Source organism: Myxine glutinosa, chromosome 3, assembly GCF_964187855.1.
Source record: "Myxine glutinosa chromosome 3, kmMyxGlut1.1, whole genome shotgun sequence".
Lineage (NCBI taxonomy): Eukaryota > Metazoa > Chordata > Myxini > Myxiniformes > Myxinidae > Myxine > Myxine glutinosa.
In genome coordinates, this window is record NC_136263.1 from 116,668,285 (window position 1) to 116,687,937 (window position 19,653).

General features: G+C 50.9%; 1 long non-coding RNA gene across 1 annotated transcript in view; it reads right to left on the reverse strand.

The window, feature by feature from the left end:
- LOC144891349 (uncharacterized) overlaps positions 1 to 7,382 on the reverse strand; it is a 67,502-nt gene extending 60,120 nt beyond the window's left edge. Inside the window, exon 1 of the long non-coding RNA XR_013622869.1 lies at positions 6,584 to 7,382. This is a non-coding gene — a long non-coding RNA (uncharacterized LOC144891349). The remainder of the gene's footprint in view (positions 1 to 6,583) is intronic.
- Positions 7,383 to 19,653: the final 12,271 nt, after the last annotated feature.

The following is a 19,653-nucleotide window of genomic DNA, read 5'->3' on the forward strand; positions in this document are numbered from 1 at the left end:
GTTTCCACCATACTCACTCCACGACCATCCATTCCAATACTCCATATCTTCCACACTCCATGTATTCCACACTCCATGTATTCCACACAACCATTCTCCATACACCTGTTGGTGCACACCTGTGCACTCACACCTGGTGCCACCTGCACCCTCCTCCTTTTCCTGGACCAGTTGGTCAACACAACACACATCACCATCACTCCCTCATACACTGCTCCATCCACCTGTTCAGTTGCACACCTGTGCAATCACACTTGTTCCTTACACACTTTTCACAATACACTTCCAATTCTCAAACACACGGCATCATCTCATCTACCTACTCCCATCTGAAACTCGCGCTTCCCAGTCGTCCCTTTAAACTATTGCGCTCCCTCGTCATTATTATCCACACTAATCTACCTGCGTCCCCACTACCGGTATCATTGTCACTACCTAATCTTAACGTCACCTAAGGTCATCTTCTAGGTCCCTACACACGATATATCCTAACCCTCCCGGGCTAGTTTTCACTGCCATCAACCCCATAAGTCTAATGCTCCTTTGCCCCCGCTGTGAGGGATGGTGGATTGGCCATCCCATCACATGGGGCATCTCTTACTATTAATTTTGCTCGTCCAATTTCCACAAATCAAAAATTTCCCAATTACTGCCAATTCTACCCATTATTCTAAATTTCGTATCAAATCACTATCACTATCATCATCATCATCACAGTCCGCTATATCCTAGCCTCGGTGCGTCATGACATCATTAAAACCCGGCTTCGCAAAGCCGAGCAATGAATTCGGGTGGTTTGGTCGCCTGCAGGTTGAATCCGTCCGGCTTTCGGTTCAAGGGAGGTGGTTTGGTCGGGCCGAGATTCCACGCACCATCTCGGCACGGTACCTTGCGGTCCCGGGCCCGATGGCTCAATCTCCCCCGGTCAGAACCCCGTCCCCACGAGGGGGCACCGTGCCGCTTCCTCCCACTCGCCCTTGAACCGTACCGGTCGCCTAGCCCGCCAAGGCCCGGACTCGACCGTGCAGGGCGGGGCCAAGCCCGAATCGGCAACGATGCTTCGAAGAGAAACGACGCAGCTTCGATCCGTGCCGGGCCCTGCATCCAACAAAGCACACCGCGCCCCGAGTGCTCGCATCGGCTATCCGTCGCTCTAACCGCTAACCCGGTTACCGTCGATGCTTCACCTGCATGCTCACACGCATACGCTACCCCTTTCACCCTCACCGAGCTCGGTGCTACAACGCCGTCCGTACATTCCACCAACGCTCTCCCCATTACACACCACCCCTCTCTCGCACACTCGCTGTTCGCACACTCGCCGTTCGCACACTCCCTTAACACACCTCGTGCACCGTCTTGCGCACTCTCCCTCGGTACATACTCCGTACCACTCAACATGGGCGTGCACCCTTGCATCCACCCACTAACGCGCTCACATGGGCTCTCCCACACCCACGCCATGACCAACTCAGGTGTGCTTCCTCGCACACCCTCAACCATTCCAAGCATGCATTCTCGCACCCGCTCCACCACCAACTCACTCTCCGGGTCACTCTCACCCTCGCACGTACACTCCGTACACCCCGACGTTCATTTTCGCTCGCACTCGGTCTCACTCCCACACTTTATAACACGCTCACTCTTTGACGCACACCTTTTCCTCACACGCGTGCCATTTTTACTCACACGGGACCCTTCACCAACGCCCGGGTGCCATATCGATCCCAATCGCGCGACAATTCTTTTGTCGCTAAACATCCTTTTACAAAATCTACCCGCACAATATACAGCACGACTCACCTGGGGGATTCCCTTCTCCACGCGCACCTGCAAACTCTTTATTTGGTGAGTGAGCACATCATCATGATTTGAGCAGGGACGTTGTACATATTCCATTTCTCCCTGCAATTCCCGGGCTACCTCCGTCGTCTCTTCAATTTTAATTGTACCCACTACTGCTTTGTCTTTGTTCCCCTCGACGACAGTTGGCTTTAATAAAATTCCCTCTACCTCATCGGTCGCCGGCTTTTCCAAACCCCGTGTCGCGATTTCTACCCCCGTCATTGTACCCGCGCTTTCCTCCGCTTCACTCAACCAGCGCTTCTCGACCCACGTTACCTCCTCGTGCACCCGTGGGACCCTCTCGCCCAACCTGCGGTCTCTGTCCCTCTCCACCCGCTTTGCCTCATACCTAGGCTTGTTCCTCGCCAGTCCCTCATTTACTTCTTTGGCCTGGGCAGTTATGTCCTTCAATTTGTCCCCTTTTAATTCTACTTTCCAACCGCTCACTATGCCTTTCCAACCATTGTTCCATTTTCCTGCTGGATTTTTCAGCCATTTTGTCCATATACCCCATCATCTGCGCTGCGATGAGGTCCAATTTCACCTGCACTGCAGACTCGACTGCCGCAGCGCCGCCATTTTGTGCCTCCGCACCCACGTGCGCGAGAGTGCCATTTTGCGCACCTGATACCCTCTCAACCACATTGCCATTGTTCTCCTCCTCCCTTTCCTCCACATACATTTCCCCGAGGTCCTGGGTCGATTCTACCCCGTCTATCTCTCCCACCGACATCCCGTCGCCTTGACCAGCCATGGCGCGATTTCAAAATTCAGGTTTTGCTTTAAAACAACACAAATTTCGGCCACTCCAAATTTTGACCAAATTTATTCCTAGATGTTTTTAAAAATTTGGTTCGGGCCTCGAATCCCACTCCCAGACACCAATTGTTACAGTCCGCAGTTAAGGATGTTGTTTGCCGAGCGGAGGCGCCGCGGCCGAACAGTTTTTTCCCGACTAAACCCAATTCACCCAGACGTTGGCCGTATCGCGCCACAGCTACTCAATATGGAAAAGACTAAGACGACGAATGCAAAGAGGAAGAAGAAGAAGACGTACAGAAGAGTAACGGGGTTTATTATTATTTACACACACATAAGCAAAAAGAGCAGTCACGGGTATTTACAGCGGACATGAAAAAAACAGGTAACACAGTGCAAATTACTAGCTTATACAGACTTAATTACCTACCCAGGACGGAACAAACAAAGACGACTCACATGGGGAATGACGATAGGAATTGGCTGGAAGGAGAGGAAAGTCCAATTTGTTCGGCAGCACGAATCGGCGCATTCGGCAGCCGCCGTCCCTTCGCAGCCTTGCTCCAAACTGCCGTCCAGGCCCCAAACGGCTGTCGAGTCTTGTTGCTGCTGTAGACGCTGCTGCTGGCGAGCAAGGTGACGAATAGCAGGCTTTGTGCTTCCCTGGATGATCTTCTGCTTTTGGACCTCACAACTCAGCCCTGCTCTGACGACCCAGCTCTTTCCTTACACCTCACCACGCAGCTCAGCTCAGCCTTTCAGCTCATCTCTTGGACTCATCTGCTTGTCTCGTGTATCTTTTCCCAGCGATCGTCGCACCCTTCTCTCATCCCTTCAGCGCGGGTCTGACACGCCCTCCTCGGTTTCGGTACCGCCCTCCCCCCCGTGCTCTGTTTCGTGACCTTGTATGGCAATCCCACGGGCTTGTCTCCTTATTTGGGCATGGCGCCGACGGCACGCCCCTCGTGGCGAGCCACGGGCTTGTTTCCTTATTTGGGCATGGGGCTGAACAGCCCCGCCCTTCATGGCGCGCCCTGGGCTTGCCTTTCCCTGGCGACCCCGCCCCTCCTGTTCAAACAGAGCACGGAGCACATATTCACTATAGCAGCGAAATGAGAGGGCGTGCACCCCACGCTTGTGAACTGCTTTACCCGCAGATGGAGAGTTTGGCTGGGAAATGGAAGTATTGAAGGGGAGCTATTCTTAATTGATTCGGTGCAATGGAGTGTCATTCTAATGGAAGACAAGGCCTTACTCTAAAACACATAATAAGATATAAGCTACTGAACAAGGGTTTTATCATGTCCTTCAATGTGGTGTTTCATAGAATTAACTACCGGGACGCCCTTTTTACCTTTACACAACTCTGGAGGCAGGAGGGGCCATATCAACAATGGTACACAACAATTTACCACAATACAATACACACAATCAAAAAAATGCAATCCTCATATCCGCAACAATATATATATATATGTGAAGAATCAGCTCTTCGTTTGGTGAAGAAGTCCACAAATAGCCTGGAAAATGACGCAGCTTTTTATTAAAACCAACTTATACAGATCCGGAGGAGACAAGATATCTACAGCAAGCTACAGCAAGAACATGCCAAGTCAAGCCTTCCTGGAAACGCATTGATTCTCATTCACTTATATATGAATACGATTATCAGAAAATCTCCGAGAGAACAAAGCGACTGGCGAGAGTCCCTCCCACCGTTATCCGCTGTTCGGGGGAGTCAGCCCTTCCTTATCATTCGGACCAAATGTTTCTCTGGGCTCCGAGAAAACAGAAATGTAACTCACAAAGAGGAGAGTGTATGCTTGGCCAAACAAACCCATATATTTTATGGGTTTGTTTACATGAGTAATTCAAAGCATGTTTATACAGAGTCATGCGTCGCTGTGATTAATACAAAATATATATGGTTAACGATAGGTTTATGTCATTCTACTAGCGTTACGCAAAAACACGCGCATGTGGGCGTGGTTTTACGACTAGCCTCGAAAAAAGCACACGTATACAATTGTCCAGCATGACCTCATTTTAAACACAAACTGAAGCATGTTTATTGTAATTCAGGCGCCGCTATGATTATATGGAATATAATTAATGTTTTTCAAGTTTATATCTGCAATTCGAGCACTCCACTTGAAACTACACATTCCACGCGCGCATGAACGTCCGACATCCAGCATCCGATATTCAGCAAAGTCGCAATGACCCACAATGCATTTGGGCACACATCCTCCGAGCAACCTCATACAGCACACCCGTGACTCGCGGCTCGCTCGGCTCTTGCCTGAACACACAATAACTCTACTCTAACTTCCACGGAGCCGCACGGCGGAAACGCAGGTTTGTACCACATTTTAATTAAACGAACATTGCCAGGATTCTCGGATAGACGTTTAATTTCACAACACACATGACAAAAATCCGATTTAAATTCAGAGATCGCCGATCGACCTGGCACAACCATCTCAACGCGATGACGCCACGCCGCCCCCCCCCCCCCCCGTCTTGGCGCGCACCCTCGTGCCTCCGCACGAATCTCAACACTCCCTGCACGCCGCTCTATTCGCGTTCACGGCGGGGTTGACCTCACGTTGGGACATGCAGTCGGCTGTCATAACATTGAATTGTCAATAAAGAATCTACGACTTGACATTCCTTCCTCTTGTCTCGTCGAGACAAAGTATCTTAAGAGACAACGTGCCACATCGGGCTTTATTGAAAAATAATTGTGTAATGCGGGTATTGAAAAAATAATTGTAATGCGGGTATCTCCCAAGGGCATATCGTGCGCCCAAAGCGCCTCGCCCGTGCATTTGGCGAGCGTGTCGTGCGGTGCGTGCTTGGAACCTGAGGGCTCAGAACATGAAAGTCCATTAACGTTTCGGATCCACAACGAAGGTGTCTGGTCCAGATGAGGTTCTGCTCCGCCAGAGGGCCCGTCACCTCCCCTGCGGAACTTGCTCCCCCCACCCTTTGCAGACTCAGTCCTTGCAGATCTTCGAAGTTAATCAACGATCATGCCCATGAGGTCCCTCACGTGCTGCTGTTCTGGGGAATACATAGTATTGTCAGTATCTTGTGTCTCAATTTCCTGGTCAGGGTACAGAGCGTAAAAATCCGATTCACTTGAAGCATTTGAACTTAATACGTATGAAGAAAAGAGAGGGACTTCCTTTATGTCAAAGTCTCCCATGGGCGCCTGGTCGGCTTGCGGGTCTAGGACATCCGCGTCGGGTCTCTCGACCGCCAGACCCAGTGTCGCAATCAGATCCATAGTTGGGTCGGAAGGGGGCGTGCAGCTGTCAGCTTGTAATACATAAGCAGCGTTAGCCAGTACACGCAAGGGGTTTATAGCACAAGTATCACAGTCATCACATACACCGTTACAGGCAGCAGCCAGTTCCCACATGGGATCCGCACAAGTATCACAGTCATTACAAAATTCAATGCAATTTTCTGGAGCGCCGGTCACAACTGCCTTGTTGAAGGACCCGTTCAGGTCGACGGCCTCTGTGGTCAGAGCCATAGTCGTTGTCGGCGGCTTTTTCACTTTCCATCCTGTAAAATACTTTCTCATACAGAGGAGGACTAGAGATTTCATTAGTGCCCCCCAAATTACTACCCCGATTATCACAGCCAGTGCGGTCAATAACCACTTCACTATGGTGCCCGTCCATCCCTGGAACCAGTCAGTGAGCCACCTAAATGTATAAGAATTTTCACGCGCGATCTGATCGATCGTCAGGGCGTGGCTAGTTTCCCTTAGTCTCACTATTGCGGCTGACACTCCTTCAGATGGATCGGGTATGTAAGTGCAACATTTTCCCTCTATAATTCCGCATACCCCTCCTTTCTCTGCCAGGAGCATGTCCAAAGCCACCCGATTCTGCATCACCATTGTACGCATGTGAATTACCGTGTCCAATAGTATGTCATGAGCCGTAGCGGTGTCGTTTGCCACCTTTTCTAGGGTCAAAGCCAATTTGTCTATTCGGAAACTATCCATGACTGTGCCCGCTCCTGGGAAGAAGAAACCAAACACCTTTTCCCATAGACTCCCGTGTAGTTTAGTGGTTCCATCTTCGTTCATGACTGACCTCTTATAACGCCTGTCCAAGGACTTTGGGTCTAGCTCATCCAGTATCTCAACGTCAGGAAGAACTGAACCCAGATAACATGTGCCCCCCCAATTATTTGGTAAATAGGGGTAAGCCTTGTCGCCGCATATAAACATTGTCCCATGGGGTGGGACCAGGTGGGTGGATAAGCACTGGAGTCCCTTTACCACCCCATTAATCCTACTAACCCCCCTAGAGAATGTTATAGCCGTTATGTTGTGGTTGTGTTTATCTTGCAGTACTATTCGTAATGTAATCCCCGAGCTCCCTTGTCCCAGCTTCCCGGGGAGAGTGTAGGCGCATTCTGATTCTCCCATACGCAAGTGGCCGGAACCCTGGAGGCAGACCTTCCCTTTCTGTGGTTTGACCCAGACGGGGGCAGGCCTCTCGGCCACATGGGCAATCATTGACGGGCGATAATTAAATTGTCGATTGCAACTCTTGCCGTTGTCAACCCCTTCTCTTTCCAGCGTGGTGACTAAACATGGGGAATCGATAGGTTGTGAGCAGAGGTCATTGAGGGACAGAGGTAGCACTATCATGTGTATTCCTGTGGTGCCTGCTTGGGGAAAGCGCATGCACGACCAGCAGTGTGTCCTATTTTGAATTGTTGCCACCTCCCTGGCCACTTTCCAATATGTGTTTTCACCCTTCTTTGGGGCCTTATTCTGGGGTTGTGGCGTGAGTATGTATTCGATGCATGGTATGTAGTTCTTTTCGCCACCGGCCGCGCCAGGGGTCCAGACGCTGCACCGGACCTGCATGGTCATGTCTTTCCCTAGGCGTGTGCGTGTTTGTAGCTTAAAATCAGGGGTTCCCCATTGGTATCCTGGTTGGGCCAAGGTCTTAATGCTAGCTTGCCCGTCTTCCCGGAACTCTCGTTGCTTTTGTAGTACCATGCCAACGCGTCCAGGCCCTGCCGACAGTGCTAGCCAATTTATGTTCACCCAATTTGTGTGCAGGGCTTTCTGTTCGAAACATGGTAGTGATACTCTTTGTCCCCATGTTACGGTGAGGTGTCGGGTTTCGTTTTCGCATCTATTGGAATCGGAGTTTCCCCTAGCTGCTGTCGCTATCAATAGTATTGTACCTATGATTAGGCCCATCCTTACTGTGGTTGCTGTGGTGTAGTGTCTGGTGCTTGTATGGCCAACTTACAGTGCGTGGCGTGGATCCACGAAGTCTTGCCCTCGCAAAAGACTGCCGTTGGTGTAGTCAGCAACACCTGGACTGGTCCCTTCCACCTTGGTTCCAAGGCGTTCTTGCGGGTGAAGTGTTTTACGAGCACGTAATCGCCGGTCTGGAAGTCGTGGATGGCGTGGCTTGTTGGTTCAGGCAACGCCTCTCGTACCCGGGCGTGAATTCTGCGTGCCATGTTGGACAATCCTCTGCAAAACTTTAAAAGCATGTCATCCATCACAGGCAAGTCAAGTTTGGACATGTCCATCGGTGCCGAAACAGGCAAACTCATAGGTCGTCCCATTAATATCTCGTGGGGGGAAAGGCCCGTGGTGCAGCCCGGGGTGGACCGGATACTCATTAACGCCAGCGGGAGTGCTTCCGGCCACTTCAAACCTGTGTCTGCACAGATCTTGGCTACCTTGAGTTTCAGCGTCCCATTGGTGCGTTCCACAAGTCCCGCTGATTGTGGGTGATAAGCGCAATGGAAAGATTGTTTCACGCCCAGTGCCTTTAGGATACCCTTAATCACCTCTCCCGTGAAGTGGCCCCCTTTGTCTGACGAAATTTTCTGAGGGATGCCGAATCTGCACATGAAATCCCGCACGAGGCGCTTGGCTACTGTCGGGGCATCTGACTTGACGCATGGATAGGCCTCGACCCATTTTGTGAACATGTCCACGATTACCAGGACATATCGGAACGACATACTTGGTTCCATGTTAATAAAATCGAACTGGACATGACAGAAGGGCCCGATTGGCCGAGGATGGCCCGCATTATGTGGGTGCCTAGGGGGTGCCCCCCTGTTGTGTTGTTGGCAAACCGCGCATGACCGGCACACCTCTGATGCGATTCGCGACAGTCCCGGTGCCGCCCAGGTATAGTTTATCTGTTCCATCACCCCCCTCTGGCACACATGGCCATTTTGATGTCCCATACGTGCCAGCCAAGGCAGTAGTTCCTTGGGTGCTATCGGTTTTCCGTGAAGGGTCCACATCGCATTTGGTCCGGGGCGTGTGGCCCCTCTTTTTACCCAGTCATTGTGTTCGGCTGCTGTTGCTGCGTTTTGAAGTTTTATAACGTCCTCATTAGTTGGTGAGGCGGTGATGATGGTGCACCCAATTTGCGGGGAGGGGGTAGGTCCTGAGGTCGGTACGTTGGCAGTTTGCATGTGTGCCCCCTTTGCTCGCGTTACCATCGGCATGTTCTGTCCTATTTGTTGGTTGGCCGCTTTTCCTGCCGCTGCGTCTGCTCTGGCGTTGCCTCGGGCGACGTCAGAGTCTGTCTTTTGGTGGCCGCGACATTTAATTACCGCGATAGCGCGGGGAAGCAAGATGCTTTGGAGTAGCCCTTCAACCAGTTCGCCGTTCTTTATGACCGAACCCGCGGATGTGAGAAAGCCTCGCATCTTCCAGATTGCCCCTTTGTCGTGAACTACCCCGTGCGCGTATGCTGAATCTGTATAAATGTTGACGGCCAGGTCCGCCGCCAAGCTGCATGCTCTAGTCAAGGCGCACAGCTCCGCCTGCTGGGCGGAAAATGTGGGCGGAAGGCGCCCACTTTCTACCGTCTCGCTATCTGAACACACCGCGTATCCAGATAGCAAAGAGCCGTCCCATCCGCGTTTAGCCGACCCATCGACGTAGTACACACGATCGGGGTCGTTGAGGGGAACGTCCTTCAAGTCCGGACGTACCGTGGAGACTTGCTGTACTACATCGACACATACGTGGGGTTCGCCCTCCTCTGGGGTGGGCATCAGTGAGGCCGGGTTGAGTGTAGTGCAACGTTTAATGGTGACGTTGGCGGCCGTAATCAGTGCTGTTTCGTAATGCATTAATCTAGTGGTCGACAAATGTTGTTTTGTCCGCTGTAGTAACAGTGAAGTGACGCAGTGCGGTACCTGTAGCGTTACCGGGTGCCCCATCACAATGTCCGCTGTCCTTTCCACAGCGTACCTAGCCGCTGCCACGGCTTGCAGGCACACCGGAAACCCTTGCTCGACCGGTTCCAGCTTTTTACTAAAGTAGGCTACCGGTCGTTCCTTATCTCCATGAGTCTGTGTCAAAACGGACTGAGCAAAACCCCTTATTGCATGAGTGTAAAGGGTGAATGGTTTCGCATAATCGGGGAGTCCTAAAGTCGGTGCCGTTACCAATGCCTTTTTCAGCCCCTCGAAACAGCGCATCAATTCGTCCGTCCAAACCAAGTAGTTTGGTTCTCCTACTCTAGTGGCTTCGTACAGCGGTTTAGCAAGTAGCGCGTAGTCAATTATCCAAGAGCGGCAGTAACCCGTCATACCTAGGAAGCGCAACATCTGTCGTTGCGTACTTGGCCGTGGCGATTCCATGATGGCGGTCACCCGTCCAACATGCAGTTCCCGCTTCCCGTGTGAAATGGCATGACCCAAATAGGTTACTACCTTCCGTACAAATTGGAGCTTTCTCCGTCCCACCTTGTGGCCCTTGGCCGCCAAGGCTCTTAGCAGGGCCATGGAGTCCACTTCACAGGCTTCCTTGGAAGGGGAACAAATCAACAAGTCGTCAATGTATTGCAACAACACCGAACCCCCTTTTAGTTCCACGTCTGCCAAATCGCGGTGCAACGCTCGGGAGAACAGGGTGGGGCTGTCGGAGAACCCTTGGGGTAACACCGTCCAGGTGAACTGGCGCCCCCTAAAGGTGAAGGCGAACAAGTATTGTGACTCGGGTGCGATGGGTACGGAGAAAAAGGCCGAGCATAAGTCAATGACGGTAAAATGTGTTGCGTCCGGTGGAATAGATGTCATAAGGCCTTCCGCGTTCGGTACCACTGGGTGTATGCCTTGTATGACCTTATTCACTTCCCTCAAATCCTGCACGAACCTCCATTTATCCTGCATTGGTTTCTTTACGGGCAAAATTGGTGTGTTGCATTGGCTGTTAGTTTCTACAATTATTTTCTGTTTCACCAAAGATTGAATCACTGGCTCTATGCCCGCATCGGCCTCGTGCCGCAATTTATATTGTCTCACGTTTGGGAGGGACATTCCTGGTTGGACCGGTATTACCAGAGGCTTGGCATCGCGAATTCGCCCGACATCGTTGTCGTGTTGGGACCACAAATCGGCCGGAACCTCCTCCAAGAGGTCATCGGACTCGCCCGGGCCCTGAGACACCGTTCGTACAACGTGGTTGCCCTTTGGGGGCAGGTCTGTCTCTTCAAATTTTCCTTCTATACTCTGCTCCTCAAGGGTGATCAAATACCCTTCGTCATTGTCGAGCATCGTCACTGTCCAGTGGTCCACTTCATAAATGGCGCTGCATGGAATTTCTCGCAAACGCCCCATCATCCATCCTATACTTTCCGCCGGCCATCCTTTGGCGGTGGTGAGGGTAACATGGGCGTCCACCCCTGCGGGGTACTGAGACAACGCCCGCTGGTCCGCGGTTAGGGTTACCTCGACGCCTATTCCCTCCCGTCCAACCCATATATTTGACAATATTAGGTCCGAATTCTTACCTATTGACCCCTTTATCTTTCCTCGGTACTCGTCGTCATCGCCCCTAGCATCGTAGTAGGCCGTGCAATGGGGAGGGTTGTCCTTTATGTCTGTTGTAATTTGGTGTACGTGCAGCCAATCTCGCAACCCGTCACTCTGGGAGCATACTGTGTCTAGGACGTGTGCCCAAGAGGCCAAAGCCCCCTTTTCCAGGCTCCACCAGTATGCGGTGGGGCCGGGCCGAGACAATGCCGTCATTAACAGATCGCGTTTGGATTCCGCGACATCTACAAAAACTCCCTGCTCCGTACATGAAATTTGGCAGCCTAAACGGCAAAGTAAATCCCGTCCCAACAAGTTAGTCGGGGCGGTGGTAGTCATCAAGAAAGCGTGTCTAGCCTCTAATGGGCCGCACACCACTCTTACCTCTTCTGAAATGGGAAGCGCTTGGGGCAAGCCTGAAACTCCCACTATCTGAACATCTCTATCAGTGGGGCGCAAAGATGGTAGCTGCCCTTCGTTAATAGTACTGTGAGTCGCGCCCGTATCTACGAGAAAATCTACCGGTTGCCCATCCACGTCTAGTGTCCAGGTCGGCTCCTCGGTTGGTGTCATAGTCAAGAGGGGGCATTCTACGGGCGGCCCGCCGGCGTCCCGTCAATAGGCTACTTGATTTCTCTGTGGCGGGTATCCCTGGCGGGGCCCCCGGCAATCACGTTTCCAATGTCCCATCCGTCCGCAACGGAAGCACGCCCCTTGTGGAGCGGTGGATGCGGGATGCCTGTTACTGTTGCGCTGACCCTGTTGCGTCGGACGCCTCGCAGGCTGTTGGTTCCGCTGTCCCCATTGTGGCGGCCCATTCCCGTTTGCTCCGCTTGGGGTCCAATAACTTGGGGGAGGCCCATCGATTTGGGGAGGGGGTCCCTGTGGATACCCGTTCTGGGGAGGGGGCGTTTGTACTGCCCAGGTCTGTGGAGGGGGTGGTTGCATGGCCCAGCTCTGCGGCGGTGGAGGGGGCCCCTGCATGTTCCAGTTTTGGGGAGGGGGCCCTTGTGGGTTCCAATTTTGGGGAGGGGGCCCTTGTGGGTTCCAATTTTGGGGAGGGGGCCCTTGTGTCCGCATGTCGACTCGTCCATTGTCGTTGTCATCAGCGTCATTTTCGTTTTCGTCGTCGCGCCCCCACTCTTCGTTGGGCTCTAACCTGGTGTCCCGATTCTGGGCCCGTCCTTGGCCTTGATTTCCCTTCTTATTTTGGTTGAGTCGGTCCCGTTTCTCCTGGACGAGCATTTGCAACATGTCGTCCTTAACATCGGCCTTCTTCTCGTCGCCCTCGCCACATTGTTCGGCCGCTTCGACTAGTTGGTCGGTTGGGGTGTTTCTCCATCCTATCATAGCCGTTTGAATGCGCTTCTTAACTGTCGGTCTCATTCCTTCTACAAAAAAGTTGTTCACTACAGCGTGAGGGAGATCTTGTGCCCGCACCTGGCCCAGTCCTCCCCACCTTAACACTGCTCGTTCTACCCTCTCTTTCCAATCGAGGGCTGCCTCGCCATGCTTCTGTTTTAGGCCGTATATTTTATTCCAATCTGGCCCCGCGGCTGGCATCAGTGCGGTATGTACCCCGGCCAACAATAAGTCGACCAGGGCCTCCCAATCGGCGAGGGTCTGGGCCGCGGTTTGGGCCGGGGGCGGTGCTACATTTGGCCAGCGTGCGTGTACTTTGGCCTGGTCCCACACCCGCGCGGGCAATACAGCCTTCCCCATGTGGCAGACGTCCCGCCAATCTGCGCCTGTATTTTGTATCCACAACCGCATAAATTCCGGTATCTGACCGGGATGTTCAGCCAGCAGGGTTCTCACCCGCTCCTGCATAGACGCCAAATCTGATTCCCTCCAGGGTATCCTGATGTTAATGGGTGCCCCCCTGTTCAGTCCTATTGTTTTTAAAGGACACATCCCAATTGCAGGTTGTGGGTTCTCTGATTCCGTGCACCCTTCCAATGAGGGGTACAGTTCTCCTGGCCCCTCTGGGGCCGTGAACCCGCTGTCCGCCCCATTAATTTCTTGTCCTCTAAAAGGATTGCCCGGGCTAAGGTGAACCTGAGGGGCGGCTGGTCTAGTTTTATGGGGGTCTAACCCCTGGGGGAACAGGGGCGGGGGTGGGAGAGGTGGCGCCTGTAGCCCTGGGACAGGGCTCAGGGCTTGGGGGGGTAGAGGCATGGTGGCTACCTCCCCTGTCGCGGGGTCTTGGTCCGGATTATGGACGAGCGGCATTAGCCGCTGATTTGCTTGCTTAACTACCTCCTTAATTGTTTTGTCCTGCTGAACCCTGTCTGCTTGTTTCTTTTGGCCCTGAAGCTTCAGTACTTCCCCTGCCAAGCTAGCCTGTCTTGAGGCTGCCAGTCGCTTCATTCCTTCCTTTTCCCACCAGCCATACACTTTCCAGTAAACGGGTGGGAAGTGTTTCCTTTCCCTTTCTAGCTTATCCAAAGCTCCGTACAACACTTCCAACTTGTCAAGTGCAAACGATCCCTCCTCTGGCCAGGGATTATTTAAATCTTTAGTTAACACAGCCCAGTCCTTTAATGGTCTTACCGCGGCAAAATGATGCCTCTTAAACATGAAAGATGCCGGGGTTCCCTTAAGGGGTTCCCTTTCTTTCGTTAGCTTGCTTCCCATCTTATTGCTCTGGGCTGATCCTTCCTGGAAAGTTCTCGGCCTGGCTCAACCTTTACGGCTGTCCGACCTCACTTTTCCCTTTCCCTAGTTAACTTATAACGTTACCCTTACTGAACGTTATCTTTACCGATATCCTGCGCAAATCCTTTTACTGGCCTTGTTCTTTATGGCCCTCTTAAGTTAGCCACAGCCCTTCGTTCCCTGGCATGCAATGGCATACCCCATCTTGTCTCTGGGCTGTTCCTTCCTGGAAAGTTCTCGGCCTGGCTCAACCTTTACGGCTGTCCGACCTCACTTTCCCCTCCTGGTGCTAACTGTAACTTTAAGCTTACTGTTAAGTCCTTACTGGTATCCTTACTTGTTTATCCTGGCTTTAACAAAACCACGTCATTCTGAGGCCTAAATGAGCCTTTACTTACAATTTCTGTTCGAGTGCAGGCAGCGCGGATGACAGGGAAGCGGACTGAATCCGTTCGAGGAAGCAAGGTACAAATTTGGAAAGATAGCCCTCTGGTATAAAACAATTGCTCACCTTAATCAAATTAGAGTGCCAGCGTCCCGGCCTCGGGCAGCCTTCCTTCTGTCGCCCGGGTTCCGCTTCCCGTCCTCCGCGTCTGTTGACACCCCACTCCTGGTACCATCTGTGAAGAATCAGCTCTTCGTTTGGTGAAGAAGTCCACAAATAGCCTGGAAAATGACGCAGCTTTTTATTAAAACCAACTTATACAGATCCGGAGGAGACAAGACATCTACAGCAAGCTACAGCAAGAACATGCCAAGTCAAGCCTTCCTGGAAACGCATTGATTCTCATTCACTTATATATGAATACGATTATCAGAAAATCTCCGAGAGAACAAAGCGACTGGCGAGAGTCCCTCCCACCGTTATCCGCTGTTCGGGGGAGTCAGCCCTTCCTTATCATTCGGACCAAATGTTTCTCTGGGCTCCGAGAAAACAGAAATGTAACTCACAAAGAGGAGAGTGTATGCTTGGCCAAACAAACCCATATATTTTATGGGTTTGTTTACATGAGTAATTCAAAGCATGTTTATACAGAGTCATGCGTCGCTGTGATTAATACAAAATATATATGGTTAACGATAGGTTTATGTCATTCTACTAGCGTTACGCAAAAACACGCGCATGTGGGCGTGGTTTTACGACTAGCCTCGAAAAAAGCACACGTATACAATTGTCCAGCATGACCTCATTTTAAACACAAACTGAAGCATGTTTATTGTAATTCAGGCGCCGCTATGATTATATGGAATATAATTAATGTTTTTCAAGTTTATATCTGCAATTCGAGCACTCCACTTGAAACTACACATTCCACGTGCGCATGAACGTCCGACATCCAGCGTCCGATATTCAGCAAAGTCGCAATGACCCACAATGCATTTGGGCACACATCCTCCGAGCAACCTCATACAGCACACCCGTGACTCGCGGCTCGCTCGGCTCTTGCCTGAACACACAATAACTCTACTCTAACTTCCACGGAGCCGCACGGCGGAAACGCAGGTTTGTACCACATTTTAATTAAACGAACATTGCCAGGATTCTCGGATAGACGTTTAATTTCACAACACACATGACAAAAATCCGATTTAAATTCAGAGATCGCCGATCGACCTGGCACAACCATCTCAACGCGATGACGCCACGCCGCCCCCCCCCCCCCGTCTTGGCGCGCACCCTCGTGCCTCCGCACGAATCTCAACACTCCCTGCACGCCGCTCTATTCGCGTTCACGGCGGGGTTGACCTCACGTTGGGACATGCAGTCGGCTGTCATAACATTGAATTGTCAATAAAGAATCTACGACTTGACATATATATATATATATAATATATATATATATATATATATATATATATATATATATATATATATATATATATGCCGGGAAAGGGACTTAGAACTTGGGACTCAGAGAACTCAGAGAAGGAGCAACGGATATATTTATTAGAACTCGTTTACACAAGCTTGCGGAAAACAGGATGTTGCAGGAAGCTCACAAAAATGACCAACACTACAACAAGATGCTCTGAAAAGGTTTGATCAGGGCTTCAATATATATATGAAAGATAGGGGTGTGGTTTAACATCAGGACAGGAGACAAAGGGTGGACTCACATGGCCCCCACCTAAGTCCCTGTTGTTCAATTAGTTGAGGAAGTCCGAGGCCAGGCAAGGGTTTTGCCTTCAATATCATAATATCATTGAAGCTTGAAGGGAAATCATTGAGGTGTGAAGGGCAAGAAGGAGATAAGGAGTATTGGGAACCTGGAGGAGTATAGCATAGCAGCTTTGCAGCTGTGACCACAGTATGGGAACAAACTCTGGATTTCAATAGGTAAAGAGATCAAGCCATTTACAAGGCATGAAATCACATAAAGTATATAATGCTTCAAAGGCATTTCAAACAACAAAGTAATGTAACAAAAGTCCTTTGGTGGGAAAGTATGTAGGGAGTGAACAGTCATACATGAGCCAACATACAGGAAATTGGCAGAGGCCAGAAAGATAGCGAAGTGCAACCAAGGCCGAAGTATGGGGAACAGGGGATGGTGCCAACACAGGGCAAAGGTTTGTAAAGCATTTAACTTGCTTTAAGGGTACAGCCAGCTTTCAGAGAACATGAAAAGAATATAAGTATTAAAAGGATACAGTAAACAATCAGACCAAACAAATAATTGGTTATACTTGGTCAAATGGTAAGAAAACATCAAGGGGGAGGGGCTCACGCCCCACATACCGCCCTTTTGGATCTAAGATACAACGTTATCTACGAGCCAATCAAAGGCCTTTATTTCAAACAAAGCAGGAACAAAAGCAAATTAGAAAAGTCATTCAACATATCACGCGAAGGCAGCCCAGTGAGCATGTAGTGCCCAAAGCACTCCACATCGCACCCAGCAGGATGATTCGCGTCTGTATGTGAGTATGCAATGTAAGTCCGTAAAGACAGGGTGATCAAATAGCATGTAAAATCCTCCAAGAGTAGTGAAATAGGCAGTGTAAAAGGTTCACTAAGCATACCACGCGAATGCAGCCCAGTGAGCATGTCCCGCACCCAAAGTACCACACATCGCACTCAGCAGGATGATCCGCGGGTATGTGGGTGTATGTGGGTGTACGATGTGAGTCAGGTGTATGTGGGTGTATGATGTGAGACCGTAGAGGCATGAAGATCGAATGGCGTGTCAAATCCACAACGAAGACCTCTGGTTCGGCCGGGGTCCACACCCAGGAGGATCTCCCGACCCACCCTTGGTCCACAGAGGTGCGGCCGGGACTCCCCCCCGACTGAAGCTCGCCCAAGCTCCCAGGCGCAATCCTTGTAGATCTTCAGCGCTCAATCGATATTCATGTTCATGCGGCCTCTTATATGCTGGTGATCTGTGGAAGACACAACGACATCAGTACCAGGTGGCTTAAACCTATGGCCAAAAAATAAAGCATAACGGTCCAAAGGAGGGAGAGAAACTTCCTTTGGGTCAAAGTCGAAGTCGTCCGAGGCGATGCTGCTTCCACCGTCATTATCCATGGACGAATCTTCAAGACAATCAGATTCGGAACTCAGAGCATCTCCCATGTTGAGTTCCTCACCATCCAGGCCCGGGTTTGCAGTTGGGTCCGGGGTTGGGTCGAAATCCAGAGTTGAGTCAGTGACGTTTGAACCACTGTGAGCTTGTGAGACATAAAGGTGAGCTCGTGAAACATAAAGAGGCAAAGCCTGCATTGAGACATAAACATCAGTCGGGGACCCTTGCAAGTGGCCCACATCATCATCGGAATCATCATCAGTAACATTATTCTCAGGTGGCTTAGGCCTGCGGTGTAGGCGGCCAGCAACAGTCATAGCCTTACACATCGAGAAAAAACGAGAGGTCTCCCTTAGGCACTCGTTGGCGTCTGCATGCGACATGTTGGGGTCCAGAGTAATCGGCGTCCTGGCAGCCTGAAATGCTCTGAGGTCCGCAACTGTGTAATCAAAATCATTATCGGTAACATCAACAAAGGAAGAACAATCTTCAGAAGCGGAGATCTCATTGTCGCGGCCCAGTGACTCGTTCGGGTCGTCGTTCCAGGATCCGCGATCTGCAGTCACGTCGACAGCCGGAGTGTCATCTGGATCCATGGTCAGCTTGTCGGTCATCACCATGGCCTTTTCTGGTGTCGTCTTCAGTGTCCATCCTGTGGTAAATTTTCTCACACACGCAAGGACTAAAGCCTTGATTAGTACACAACAAACCACGATTCCAAGGACTATTGCCAAGGCGGTCAATATCCACTTTACTATCGTACCTGTCCATCCTTTAAACCAGTCAGTAAGCCACTGGTGGGAGGCTTCCCGATCCATTCGATCCTTTGTCAATATATGTGCACTTTCTCTTAACCTTATAATAGCAGCACTGACCCCCTGTGAAGGATCAGGAATAAAAGTACAACATTTACCCTTAATTATCCCACATACCCCTCCTCGTTCTGCCAGTAACATATCTAAAGAAACCCTATTTTGCATAACCATTGTACGCAGGTGGACAACCGTGCCCAACATTTTGTCATGCGCTGTAGCAGTGTCGTTGGCCACCCTTTCTAAGATTAACGCAATTTTGTCAATGCGGTAACTGTTCATGACCGTCCCAGCCCATGGGAAGAAGAAACTAACGGCTTTCTCCCAATCAGCGCCGTGTAAGGTGGTGGTGTCGTCGTCGTGCCAATAGGTGCTTCTTTGTGTCCTTATGAGTGCAGTGGTATTATGCAAGTGTTGTCGCAGTTCCATCTCTGGAAAAACTGATCCTAAATAGCAAATTCCTCCCCAATTATCAGGTAAGTACGGGTAAGCTTTATTCCCGCATACAAACATGGTCCCGTGCGGAGCCACTCAATGAGTGGTCATGCAAGTGAGAAGGCCTGGGATAGTGTTTGTCCCGTTTTCCCCTCTCCATGCCAACTGGAGGTGTGTGAGGTTATGTAATGGCGAGCTTGTAACATTCACTAACAGCCTATGTTTTCCCTTTCCTAGGGTCCGCGGGGAGGCTATCTCTACACACGGATTTGCCTACCATTACTTGGCCCTTTCCCTCTAAACAGAGGGGCCCCCTTGCCAGCTTGACCCAAACCGGCGCCGGACGTTCCTCAAAGTGTCGGAACTGGATGGGGGGGTAGTACTGAAAAACTCGTTTACACACGGTTCCGTCAGAACCTTGGCTTGTCAGGGTTGTACTAATGCATTTGGTGTCTAGTGGCTTCGAGCACAAATCATTGAGTGATAGGGGTAACACTACCATTGGTATTCCAGCTGGGCTGGTGCGGGGAAGGTGCATACACATCCAACACCATGTCCTATTCTGTACTGTGGCCATATGCCGTGCGACCTTCCAGTATGTGTTCTCCTCTGGCTCCCTCCTTACTTCCTGGGCAGGAGGGGGTTTAATGACGTAGGCGGCGCAACTAGGCCGGAATTGGTGTTGGGTATCTCCCTTCTTTTTGTTCCTTTTAATCAGTGTGCGCGGGGGCCATATTCCACATTCAAGTATTATCGTGGTGTGTGGGCCGACG